The sequence below is a fragment of the Triticum urartu genome, chromosome 2 (genome assembly GCF_003073215.2).
Source record: "Triticum urartu cultivar G1812 chromosome 2, Tu2.1, whole genome shotgun sequence".
Lineage (NCBI taxonomy): Eukaryota > Viridiplantae > Streptophyta > Magnoliopsida > Poales > Poaceae > Triticum > Triticum urartu.
The window spans coordinates 205,988,093-206,002,069 of NC_053023.1; the positions used below are offsets into that span (position 1 = coordinate 205,988,093).

Here is a 13,977-nt window from a genome sequence, read left to right on the forward strand (position 1 = left end):
ATGCTAAAATAGTTGCATAGAAGTATCAGCACCTTTCATGATTGAACATTCAAACTTTGTCAAAATATATGTTGAAAATGCAAGGAGTAGCCTTTTCGTTCTTGCATTTTCTTTTGGGAACCCTTCTTGCATTTCTATCTCAATATATTGGTATAATTGTCTTGTACGAAATGAGAACCTAGGAATATTTATCGGGCAAGTTAAAATACAAATATATTCGTATGTCGCAGTCACCAGCAATGCAACTTGCGAAGCTGGGATTGGTGTCCAGAATGTCAACTTAGTTCCATCGAAACGTATCAAACTGTCCAAACAGACAAGAAAGAGAACATACGGTGGACAACAAGGGGCCAGACATGGCGTCCCCCACAGCTCTCGCCGTCCTCGTGTTTGCAGTGCTCATCGTCCCGTTCCCGCCGATAACTTCCGCAAACCACAATCATGGCTTCCGCGCCTCCCTCACTCGCATGCGCCAACAATTCAGCAACTACTCCGCCGCGGTACACGGCGACACGCACCGCCTGGCTTTCCTCGCGCGCGCTCCAACGACGAACGCCACGACCACCCTTGCCCTCCAGGCGCTGGTCGAGAACGGCGCCGGAGCGTACCACATGAGCTTGTCCATCGGCACGCCGGCGCTCACCTTCCCTGCCATCCTCGACACCGGCAGCGACCTGGTCTGGACGCAGTGCGCGCCGTGCACCCAGTGCTTCCCGCAGCCGACGCCGCTGTACGACCCGGCGGGCTCCTCCACCTTCTCCAAGCTCCCGTGCGCGAGCCCGCTCTGCCAGTCCATGCCGAGCCCCTTCCGCGCCTGCAACGCCAGCGGCTGTGCCTACGACTACCGCTACGTCGTCGGCTTCACCGCCGGCCGCCTCGCCACGGAGACGCTCACCGTCGGCGACGCCACGTTCCGCGACGTCACGTTCGGGTGCAGCACGGCGAACGGCGGGCACATGGACAACGCGTCGGGCATCGTGGGGCTCGGGCGCAGCCCGCTGTCCCTCGTGTCGCAGCTCGGCATCGGCCGGTTCTCCTACTGCCTCCGCTCGGATTCGGAGGCCGGCGCCAGCCCGATACTGTTCGGCTCCCTGGCCAGCGTGACAGGCGACAACGTCCAGTCCACGCCGTTCGTCCGGAACCCCGCGGTGCCGGTGCGACGCGCCCCGTACTACTACGTGAACATCACCGGCGTCACGGTCGGCGCGACAGGCCTCCCGGTCGCGCCCAGCACGTTCGGCTTCACGCGCGGCCGGCGCGGGTGGCGTGATCGTCGACTCCGGCACGACCTTCACGTACTTTGCCGAGGCGGGGTACGCGATGCTGAGGCAGGCGTTCCTCTCGCAGACGGCTGGCCGGCTGACGAGAGTGAGCGGCGCCCCGTTCGACTTCGACCTGTGCTTCGAGTCAGGCGGCGACCTCGACGTCGACGCCGTGCCCGTGCCAGGTCTGGTGCTCCGTTTTGCGGGCGGCGCGGAGTACACCGTCCCGCGGCGAAGCTACTTCGACGCCGTGGACGAGCAAGGCCGTGTGGCGTGCTTGCTGGTGCTGCCGACGAGGGGCGTGTCCGTCATAGGCAACGTGATGCAGATGGACCTGCACGTACTCTACGATCTCGACGGCGGGGTGCTATCCTTCACCCCGGCTGATTGCGCTAGTGTTTGATCACGGTGTCACATTATTGATTATAATGTCGGTTCACAATTTTTATGAACTAGACGACTATATATCGACGCGGATCTTTCAAACGTGTGGCGAATGCACCTGGAATGGAAAAACAATTTTTTAAAAATAAAAAGAGTTGAAATAATTCTGATTTTTTTTTTAACAAACATGGTCTAACAGTGAAACGAAAATGTTCACTAGCTAGTTAGTAGTTACACACACTGGATGTTCATGGTAAACATAGGACCCGCTGTTTCACTGGCACATCGTTTGTCTTTCGATTCTCCTCCGCCTATGACGACTTTTGACCTAGTTTAGGAGTCGGTTCGATACATGTTTGTTAGTACTACATTATATTTATATACACACACACACACACACACACACACACACACACACACATATATATATATATATATATATATATATATATATATATATATAGTGTGTTACTATTCATTACTCAGGGTGCATAATAAGTTATTCTTCACCCGAGGTAATCTTACGATCGCTTTATAAACAAATTATGTTTGGAATACAAATAGTTACATTAATATTGATTCACTACATAAAATTTAGTATAAGAAAATAAAAAATAGGTTATAAGACTAAAAATACCACATTTTTATGTATGTTTTTACGTTCATAACTTTACATAATATAAAATATTTTTTACGGCGAGTATATATTTTCTTACATTCTCTTTTTACGTATGAAATATGATAAAATTTATGAAACCTAAAAATACGATACATTGACGTCAAAATAGAGAGGGGGGTGTATATTGTCATAGGAGCAATCGGACACGCCACACCTGAACAGGACTTGGGATCAACACAGGCATGCGTTCCATCACCTTAGTAGTATCACGTATGCTAGAAAGCTTCTCATCGATATTTTATTTCCTTTCTGCTCTTTAGATATTGGTTTTCTAGTGCAAGTCTTCGCCTACTCTTCTGTTATCCATACAGTTTACGTACGAAGTGACTTGGCATTCATTAGTAAGACCATAGGATACGAGAACGCACTAGCTAACCCACGGTAACATTCTTCTGATCTGATGTAAGGTAGTAAGCCAGAAGAATTCTGTTGACTGCAAGGCAATAAATACCCGGTGCACCATTGATGCTAGAAGAATAATACACGAGCTCAGCTTGAACTTTCCGAAAGGCTACTCTCCGAATACGAAAGTTAACCAGAATCCCCTTACCGACTGGCAAGTGGTGGCCCCTGATGAGCATTGCCGCATGTAATAATATCCAGTTTTAGCAGCTCTCCAAAGGAACAGTCCATGAATTGGTCCGTGCATAAAGACTGACAACGCCACTCAAACAAATAGGAGTACCTTTCAGATTACAGACAAGCCATCTCAGTAGTTTGGCAAAGCAATACTGAGTACGATGGCGACAATGAACGTAGCAGAGATGAGCAAAACGAACAATGCTCGTCTAAGACTTTGGAACACGTGTATGTTGATAAATCCTCTCCATCCGGCTCGACGCCATATCGCCTTCCCCAGCCCCAGATGGAACGGAGCCCAGATGCCAGGGAAGCAGAGAAGCACTGAAGCTAAGGACAAGGTGTATGCGAGGACGATGACCCAACGGTTGACTGAACCCAGGATGAGGTGAAACCCGAATGCAAACGCAGCAATCATACATTGAGATCCCACCGGCACCAAGCCAGTTGCCAGCAAGTTGTACAAGTGACGGTGGACCCGCGGAATTTCTCTTGCACCACCATATATAAGAAAGCAGGTCGCGGTAAGGGAGCAGAGGAAGGCCATGGTGTCTGAAATCACAAATGCCCGGAACGCGAAACGTCTCGCCAGCGTTGCTGTCCCTGCATGCCCATGGTCGTCGGCACTGTGAAAGCTGCCCCGAAGGCCATGGTGGCGATTAGCACTGACACGATTGTTCTACTTTCTGTAATCATGTCTTGTTTATGTGATGCTTCTTCACGAGTGGGTTTGTTGTACACGTTACGAAGATAAAGGGGGTGGACTCCATCTAAAGTAATCGCTGCCCCCAACCAGCCCAGACAACTGCGCACAATAATATGAGGATCCTGTTCATAAAACAAGTTTAGGGCTCATTTAGTTTGCAGGATCCTTAAAAGGCAGGTACAGCAAAAACATATAAATGAGATAGAAATGCATGCGCAAATCAAAGGACCGGTAAACACAAGTGTTCTATTAACTTTGATGTTTCCTTCACATGAATTCAAAAACATAGGTCAAATCAATGCTTATAATAACCAGGGTCAAATCAAAGTCAACCTAGATACACATGTATTGTTAGAGCATCTACAACCGGACACCTCAAACACCCCTCAAATAGGGATGGCAATGGGTACCCATTACCCACGTATCCTGCGGGTAAAAACCCTATTAGGGTAAGGATGTGTGACAAAAAGTTACCCATAGGTATATAAATAGGAAAATCTAAAACCCACCAGGTAGAGCGGGTAAGGGTATGAGATCGTATAACGCATACCCATGTACCCATATAAAATCTATGTGAACTGAAAATGTATGAAACATGTGTTGTTGTTTTTAACTATGTGATGTTTTGATGTGTTGTTGTTTATGAGAAAGTGATGTTGTTTATTAAATGTGTTGTTGTTTATAACTATGTGTTGTTATAATCTGTTGCTTATAAATTATGATATGTGTTGCTGTTATGACTATGAGTTGTTCAAATTAGTGCTTTGGAAACATGGGTAATTTTACCCGCGGGTACCCGTCTACCCTGTCGGGTAACGGGTATGAGAAAAAATTGTACCCATTGACAGGTATGGGTAAGGGTGGTGGGTAATCTCAAGGGGGGAGGGGTAAGGGGGGTGGCTCCACTCATACCCAAACCCTACGGGTGCCACCCTCAAACGACCGACTAGATCAGTGGCCGGTCAACAATAAAAGTGTCTCAAACCGGCCTCAAATGCCTGGACTGATCGGCGCCCCTCATATCCAGACTAAATCTGGGGCGGATATGGGGCGCCCGAGCGTAGCCTGGTGCGTCCGCTACATCGGAACAAACAGCTCGATCCCAACAAAAAGTGCACCAAACCCCCTTCGACCTACCCTCTCCTCTTCTTTTCCTCCTCTAGATCACTTGCTCCTCTCCTTTCTTCTTCCTCCTCAGCGCCGGACGTGTCCTAGCTCCGCTGCCACACTTGCGCCAGACTACACCTTGCCCTCTACGTGTTCTACACATTGTCCGACTAGATCATTGGGTAATTTTTTGGTAGGCAGAACGATAGATTTCGATGGTTCGTCGGACGACCGGTATGGCCCGACGGAGCTTGATGAAATGATTCAAAAAGATTCGGGCAACCATCAATGCTCCCTTTGTGAGGAATATGGATTATCTAAGCAGAGAAGATTGATAGTGACGATCCCTCGTTCAGAATGGGTGCAATGATGACCGAAGCTTATCGCTTTTGGACGATGTGGCTATTTAAGCCGGTCCCGTCACTCCTCGTGCGGCGAGGTGGGACTAAACCCCCAAACCTTCCGGCCCAACACAGATGTCATCGACATTGGAAACCTTAAGTACGAACTATCCCGCCAGCCCAACAGGACTAAAAACATCCAAAATGATCAATGTGCATGCGCTTGCATGTATTTGGTGTTATAAAAAAAATAGGGTTTGTGCTTGCAAATGGAAAAAATTTAAGGCCCGTTCGATCATTGTCCGCGGGCGCGTCCAGAAGCGTCAGCGGACGTATAGGGACCCGGATTTGCCTACCGTGGCTGTAGATGCTCCTATGCATCAAATCAAAGTCAAACTCCATGAATATGGTGGTCATTAGTGGTGGGCTTGGCTGTGGAGGTGCCAGCCACGCAACGGTGAGCGTTAGTATGTACCCGCCACAAGTTGCTACTATTCATGACTTCGACACAAAGGAATTGAGCGAAGGGAAAATGGAAAAAAAAAATCTTTGATCTCATTTTCAAAGGAAGAGCAGGTATTTTAACATCCACTTGGACCTCTTTTTAAAATTTCTATGTACGAGGAATGAGACTAAGATCCTTAGTGGCATAATAATCTCTAAATAGGTTTTCGCCTCACTTTATAGATAAAGCAACCACCATGTCCATGTGGTTTGACATTGTTTCTTCAAATTCAAAATGACACAATAGATAAATTTGACTTTTTGCAGATCAACAACACACTAGAACTACAATAAGTAAGAAAAAGAACAGAACTATTGTTCCAGAATGACAATTAAGTTTGTTACGTAATATTGTTGTTCGAATGATTTGTTGGTCTGCAAAGTTTCAAGTTACAGGCTGTGTTGTCTAGGAAAAATAGAAAAGAGAAGTTTCTACGAAGTGAAGCACAGATCTTTTCGCAAAGAAAAAAAGAAGTAAAGTATAGATCCCAATGCAACATTGGACAACCTAGATAGAAGATGCACTTTCGTGGGGGACTGGGGGTTGAGAGAAATCCATTCCCTTATGAACAGGGTTAGTAAGTTGTACTAAGTGGGCAACAATTAACATGGATCGGAGGGAGTAAACATTAGAGATATAACACAATGTGGAGATAGTAGTAGAAGACAACTTTACCTGGAAATAGTACATCCGGCCAGGTACTATTGCACGGATAGCAAGATCCATAGCAGTTAGCCCATCGTTGTTGGTAATGCTTGTCTCCACACTTGTCGTCTTCAGTAGTAAAATGACAATCTTGGGATATCCATGATGGGCAGCCAGATGGAGTGGAGTGTTCCCTCCAGAATCCGTAGCATTCCACAGCATCGAGAACATGTCATTCCGGCAAATATGGCGAACCGCGGTTTCCCGACCATGCTCCACAGCACAGTGCAGAATATTTCTTCCTTTACCATCAACCATCTCATAGCAGTCAGGGATTCTGTGTATGAGCTCCTCCATGATTCTAGTTTGTCCCACCATAGCAGCAATATGCAGAGGAAATGACCCGTTGCCATCAGAAATGCTAGCCAGCCCGAGGGAAGCATGGCCATCAAGGAAGAGCACAACTACATCAAGCCGTCCATACAGTACTGCAAAATGGAGAGGCGTGCTCCCTGACGAATCAGCCCTGGTTAGCAACGTTGGACCTTCTGGCCCCCAGCTCGAGCTCAGTATTGCTTCAGCCATTTCTACAGGGAAATTTGCTAGTATGTCAGCGCGTGAGTACAGGTTGAAATTTACTGAAAGGATTGTAGCAGTAACTTTGCTTGAAACATCAAAATTGAAGCCAAAAAGCTCTTGGAAGAAGTAGAGAAGCGGCAGCTGTAGACCTTTTCAGTCCTACCTCTGCTCCTAGCCGCCGCAGCATGCAAAGCAGTCCGTCTCTCCGGACCAGAAAACAACGCCGCCGAGGGTCGCCGTCAACGGAGGCCAGATCGGGAGCCTCCGTCATGAGCAGATCCACCACACCGGCACGCCCGTGCCGGACGGCTTCGTACAAGGCGGTTGCGCCCGACTGGTTCCTCGCGCGCAGCGCGGACTCCTCCTCCGCCCCGCCGGCTCGCATCCTCGGCAAGAGCACAGCCGCCACATCCGCATGGCCGAACCTCGCCACGCAGTGCAGCGGAGTGTCGAGGCACTTGTTGCGCGCGGTGACCAGCGAGGGCGCCCTCTCGCAGAGGAGCGTCGCCAGCTCGACGTGGCCGCGGCTGGCGGCGACAAGGTGCAGAGCCGTGTTCCCGTTGCTCGCCACGCCTAGGAGAAAGCGGCTTGGTGTCGCGCCATGGACGTTTACCGCGACGTGGCCCTGGCCGGCTGTTTGCCGGCGGCGGTGGCCGGCACCATGGTCTTGTCTGCTCAGTATCTCCTCCATGCGGACCTTGTCGCCGGCGGTTAGCACTTGCAACAGCTCCGCGTCAAGCGTCATCTTCTCGTGAGGGCCGAATTGTACCGCCGCCATGTTGTGATCTGCTATGCTATTTGGGATGCTTGCTCTGTTCTCTACTCCTGCATGATATGGCAGTGTTTTGAACTTGGAAGAGTTGCATGGACAAGAGAGACGACTCGGCTCCCTCTTGGTCCGCTCGAGGTCTTTGTAGTATACTCCCTTCGTCCAGAAAAATTTGGTGCTACATACATCAAAATAAATATTTTCGGACGAAGAGGTATAAGTGTAGAATTGCACACATCAGTCAGTTCACCCAAAAGCGTTTCAAACCACAATGCGGCCGAAGAGTCCTGAAAAGACCCCCCCCCCCCAACACACACACACACACGCGTCCCTCCGCCGACCGCCCCCCGTCCCTCTCCTCCCCCTCGCCGCCGCCGAGGGCGTTGAGCTTGGCGGCGTGGGGCGGCGAAGTTCCGGCGGTGGCCCGATGCGGTGGCCGTGGTGGTGGGGCGTTTCCCCGTCGGGTGGTGCCGCCTGTGGCGATGACAGGCAGGAGTCTCGGTTCTGCCCGATCCTGCTCGTTCTTATCTGGATCTGGCCGACCGGGTACATTCAGGCATGATGACGCCGAGTCTCCATGGTTGTTGGGCACTATGCTGGTGCAGGCGACTGCGGTGGTGGCTCGGTGTGGTGGTGGCCTTCGACAGTGCACACCTGGAGGAGTGAAGGAGCGGTGGTCTTGGCGGGGACATGCAGTAGTGCGGTGAGGCGGACTGGCGCGATGGCGTATCTGGAGGGGGCGATGCGATCCATCGACCAGAGCAGTGGCGGCACTGTGTTGGCTCGGCTAGGATGGAGTTCTTAGCGAGCAGAGAGCGTTGGGCCACCTCTAGGCTGTCTGGCGAGCGGTGGTGCTCACCAGGTGGTGCCAGCATGGGAGTTGTCCGAGGCTAGGTGCTGGGTCGTTGCAAGGCTGCCCCTTGGAGCGGGTGATAGCCTTCACGGGCGGTTCGGGCTCTTGCCGGAGGTGTCGGGTGGTTGTTGTCCCTCGACCAGGTGGAAGGTGTTTGTTGGACCACGCTTCTCTCTGCCGTGCGGTTTGTTGGTGGTCCTCAGCTTTGCAGCTACGATGGCGAGGAGTTGCACTGGCGGCAGTGCGAGGCTACTGAAGGAAATATGCCCTGGAGGCAATAATAAAGTTGTTATTTATATTTCCTTATATCATGATAAATGTTTATTATTCATGCTAGAATTATATTAACCGGAAACTTAGTACATGTGTGAATACATAGACAAACTGAGTGTCACTAGTATGCCTCTACTTGACTAGCTCGTTAATCAAAGATGGTTAAGTTTCCTAACCGTTGACATGAGTTGTCATTTGATTAACGGGATCACATCATTAGAGAATGATTTGATTGACTTGACCCATCCGTTAGCTTAGCATGATGATCGTTTAGTTTGTTGTTATTGCTTTGTTCATAACTTATACATGTTCCTATGACTATGAGATTATGCAACTCCCGAATACCGGAGGAACACTTAGTGTGCTATCAAATGTCACAACGTAACTGGGTGACTATAAAGATGCTCTACATGTGTCTCCGATGGTTTTTGTTGAGTTGGCATAGATCGAGATTAGGATTTGTCACTCTGTGTATCGGAGAGGTATCTCTGGGCCCTCTCGGTAATGCACATCACTATAAGCCTTGCAAGCAAAATGACTAATGAGTTAGTTACGGGATGTTGCATTACGGAACGAGTAAAGAGACTTGCCGGTAACGAGATTGAACTAGGTATTGAGATATCGACGATCGAATCTCGGGCAAATAACATACTGATGACAAAGGAAACAACACATGTTGTTATGCGGTTTGACCGATAAAGATCTTCGTAGAATATGTAGGAACCAATATGAGCATCTAGGTTCCGCTATTGGTTATTGACCGGAGATGAGTTTTGGTCATGTCTACATAGTTCTCGAACCCGTAGGGTCCGCACGCTTAACGTTCGATGACGATCAGTATTATGAGTTTATGTATTTTGATGTACCGAAGGTAGTTTGGAGTCCCGGATGTGATCACAGACATGACGAGGAGTCTCGAAATGGTCGAGACATAAAGATCGATATATTGGAAGGCTATGTTTGGACATCGGAATGGTTCCGGATGAGTTCAGGCATTTACCGAAGTACCCGGGAGTTACCGGAACCCCCCGGTGTCGATGTCAAAACCGGCGGATCTCGGGTTGGGGGTCCCGAACTGTGCGTCTAAGGCTGATGGTAACAGGAGGCGGGGGACACAATGTTTACCCAGGTTCGGGCCCTCTCGATGGAGGTAATACCCTACTTCCTTCTTGATTGATCTTGATGATATGAGTATTACAAGAGTTGATCTACCACGAGATCGTAGAGGCTAAACCCTAGAAGCTAGCCTATGATTATGATTGTTGTTGTCCTACGGACTAAACCCTCTGGTTTATATAGACACCGGAGGGGTCTAGGGTTACACAGAGTCGGTTACAATGGAGGAGATCTACATATCTGAATTGCCAAGCTTACCTTCCACGCAAAGGAGAGTCCCACCCGGACATGGGACGAAGTCTTCAATCTTGTATCTTCATAGTCCAACAGTCCGGCCAAAGTATATAGTCCGGCTTCCGAGGACCCCCTAATCCAGGACTCCCTCAGTAGCCCCTGAATCAGGCTTCAATGACGATGAGTCCGGCGCGCAGATTGTCTTCGGCATTGCAAGGCGGGTTCCTTCTACGAATACTCCATAGAAGATTTTGAACACAAGGATCGTGTTCGGATCTGCAAAACAAATTCCACATACCACCGTAGAGAGTATATTATTCCACAAATCTAATCTGCTGACAACTTTTCATAACGTGACGTCCTGCCGTGGCCCGGTCATTACAAACCATTTTCCCTGCTTGCCACTGCACGTGTTGCGAGGCAGTTTTATTGGCACGTCTTGTCGAAGCAGAGATCGTGTTCCCCTTATCATGATATTCTCATCAATACAGATATGGGTAACCCAACCGTGCCATCAATCATGGTGCTTGGGGAATAAGCGATTTTATGGGGCAAGTAGGGAGGCGCACAGTTTCTACCGCCTTTATAAAGGGACAAGAATTCCTCTTTTTCACCCACGCCTTCTTCTTCCCCTGCCCATCCATTCTCGCGCACTCGAGCTCCAGCGCCCAGGTTCTCGTCTTCTCCGCAAAGCCATTACAAACATGTCTGGAGCGGGAGGCAAGTGGATGGTCTCCTCCATTATGGAGGAGAACATTACGAAGCTCCGGGAAGCCGGATACCTGGCCGCAGACATCGCGCACCGGCTCCCAGACACAGGGCAGATCGTCCCTACTCCAGAACCCCATGAGAGGGTTGTATTCCTCACCCACTTCGTCCGCGGACTGGGATTTTCCCTCCACCCATTTGTCCGTGGGCTCATGTTCTACTACGGGCTGGACTTCCATGATCTGGCCCCCAATTTCATCCTCAACATCTCGGTGTTTATCGTCGTGTGCGAGGCCTTCCTCCGCATCAAGCCCCACTTCGGCTTGTGGCTGAAGACCTTCAACGTGAAACCGAAGGTGGTGGTAGGCCAGCGAGCGGAGTGCGGAGGCGCCATGGTGGGAAAAATGCCCAACGTTACCTGGCTCGAAGGCTCCTATGTGGAGACCGTGAAGGGGTGGCAATCGGGGTGGTTCTACATCACCGAGCCGCGCGACACCAACTGGGTGGCGGCCCCCGAATTTCGATCTGACATCCCCACGCGGCTCACCTCCTGGAAAGAGAATGGCCTATCCTGGGGTTCATCGGTGGAGCTGACCGGACTCCAGAACTGTGTTAAAAATATGATAAGCAAGAAAATCAAGCTTGTCAACGTGGTCCAGGTCATGCTCTTCCGCCGGATCCTTCCGTGTCAAAGACGAGCAATATGTGGGAGTTCGACCCGGCCGAGCACCAGACGCTACGAGAGCTTTTCGACACAACGCACAAAGACATCTGGAAGGTGCTGTTCAAGGCCGCTGAGGTACCTCCTCCCCTTATCGAGGATCGCGGACTCAGCGCAAAGTGCCCTGCCAATCCGGTAAGCTCTTTATATCTCATAATATGTTCCTTTCCCCAGTATAATCATGTGAGGGATCTGAGCCTCCACGCCATTTTAACAGGACTGGGTAGCGACGGCGGAGCGGATCGATTGTCCGACCCCATTGCCCGAAGATCCAGCAAGGGCTCTTTTAACGGAGATGATGGTTCCGGCACCCTATGAGGCGCCGGAGAAGAAGGCCAAGAAGAAGGCCGCGGGGACCAGGAAAGGTCTCCGGCGCAAGGTTGTATCGGACTCATCGTCCAAAAACACCGAGGCGCACTCCTCCCATGAAAACGAGGAGGAGGAAGAGGAAAGTTCCCCCCCCCCCAATCGGGGGGACAAGAAAAGGAAGGCCGCCCCATCTGGGGAGGGCGAAGGGTCCAAGAAGGGAAGGACCCTCCTTTCGGACCACTCCACAATAGCCGCTTACAGCGACAAGGAGTGGTTGCCCATGGACAAGCCCCTGGCGAAGTTGTAAGTATCCGTATACTATAATAATTCTGGTATGTTTCGTTTTATTGCTTCTTATCATGTCAAACATGATCATGCAGTCCATCCAAAGCCCATATCGACGTATCCTCTTCGGATGAGTCTTTGGGACAGTCGGCGATGAATAGCGATTCACTCCCGACAGCCACCTCCCCCCGGCCCACGGACGACATCGAGGTGTTGTCTCAAAGGGCACCGAACCAAGGGGAGATAATTCTGGAGGCACCCCAAGGCGACATCCCAGATGCCGGGCGCATGGGGGGTAAGACTCCCATGGGTTCTAATGACGGGGGACGCAGCAAGTTTGGCCCCCAGCTGGATACTGCGCCGGAACCTCCAGTGGTTTCGGATTCTGTCAGGCGACCCCTCACTAAGGGGGGTGAGCCATCTGTGTCGATGGCCTTTGTCCATCCAGAGGCATCAGACAACTTGCTGGAAGAGCTTCGCGGCGCTTCCATTGACAAAGAGCACCGCACCATCATGAGTGCGGTGGTCGAGAAGGTTCGGTCCACCAAAAGCGGATTGACCAAAGCCTGTGCCAGCCTCCTAACAGGCTTTGAGGTAAGTAATCAAATTATGAGAAAATATCACATCATAGACAGTAGCCCTTGATGCTCTGTTTGGTGTTCACAAAGAAAGGCCGAACAGAGGATCAAATAACAATCACAGGAGTCTAATCAGAATATGTCTATGTGAATAAGCAGGCTTCGCTGCGGGCCGCTGCCGCTCGTACTGCGGAGGTCTTCGGACTGAAGCGGGACCTTGAGCGGTCCGAGGAAGAGCTCAGCCTTACCAAGAGGCAGCTCGAAGAGAACAAAGGTAAGTGATACCCCGTCTGTATATTGATAAAGAAAAAAGTGGTTATTAGATCATAGGATCATCATGAATTTTGTTAGGGGCCACGACCAAAGTGGCGGCCGTGAAGAAGGAGCTGTCCGAGGCCGAAGACAAAGCGGCCAAGGAGCGCATCGAGCGCGAGAAGTAAGAGGCCCGAGTCGGCGAGGTTCAGCAAGAGCTCCAGGATTTTGTTAAGAAATACGAGTCCTTGGAGCGTGACTCTAAGACGCAGGGGTCCGAGCTTGCGAAGGCCCTCGAGAACGCACAAAATGCCAAGGCCGAAGCCCAAAAGGCCCTCCAGGAGATTCAGGCGGTCAAGAAGATGGCGGCGGGTAAGGCATCCATTATGCAAAGCAAGCATGTGAAGGAGACTTTCCTTTTACTTACCCGAATTCGGAGCTCTCCAGGAGCGTTCGCAGATCTACCAAGCAGCGTATCGGATGCCGCGGAGTTCTACCGGGCCGAGGAAGGGAGTTCGATGGAAAAGTTGTTCTGGTCTCAATATATTGGGACCGAATATCCGATGCCCTTGAGCGACCAGCTGAAGCAACTGGTCGAGCTTCACAAGGCGGCCGAACTGGCCATGAAGGGTCTCATAGTCCGGATGTGGCCTGGCGAGCCCCCGCCTGGCAGCTACTTCGGCCTGGTAAAGCGGCTTGTGAATGCCTGCCCACGGTTTGAAGTCATAAAGCGGTCCGTCTGCATTGAAGGTGCGCGCAAGGCCTTTGCCCGTGCGAAAGTGCACTGGGCGAAGATGGACGTCAAAAAGCTGGTGAAGGAGGGGCCACCAGAGGGCAAGAAGCATCGCCACCCCAAAAAGTATTATGACAGTGTCCTGAAGGGTGTCCGCCTTGTGGCGGAGGAATGTGCTAAGGATGTAATATTTGAATGAATGTACTCATTTGATCCTGTAATATGAAAACGAGTTGATGTGTGCTATATAACGCTTGTCGATTTAAAATATTACCTTCTGTGCGGCCGTTTATAAAATCTGAGAGTTGGCCAGTCGTCGGCTTCTGCCCCCATGTAACTAGTACTGAGGTGTTCAGGAT

The 13,977-nt window shown here is 50.5% G+C and overlaps 1 pseudogene; it reads left to right on the forward strand.

The window, feature by feature from the left end:
- The first annotated feature begins 341 nt into the window (after positions 1–341).
- LOC125541414 lies at positions 342–1,783 on the forward strand (annotated as a pseudogene).
- The last annotated feature ends 12,194 nt before the right edge of the window (positions 1,784–13,977 follow it).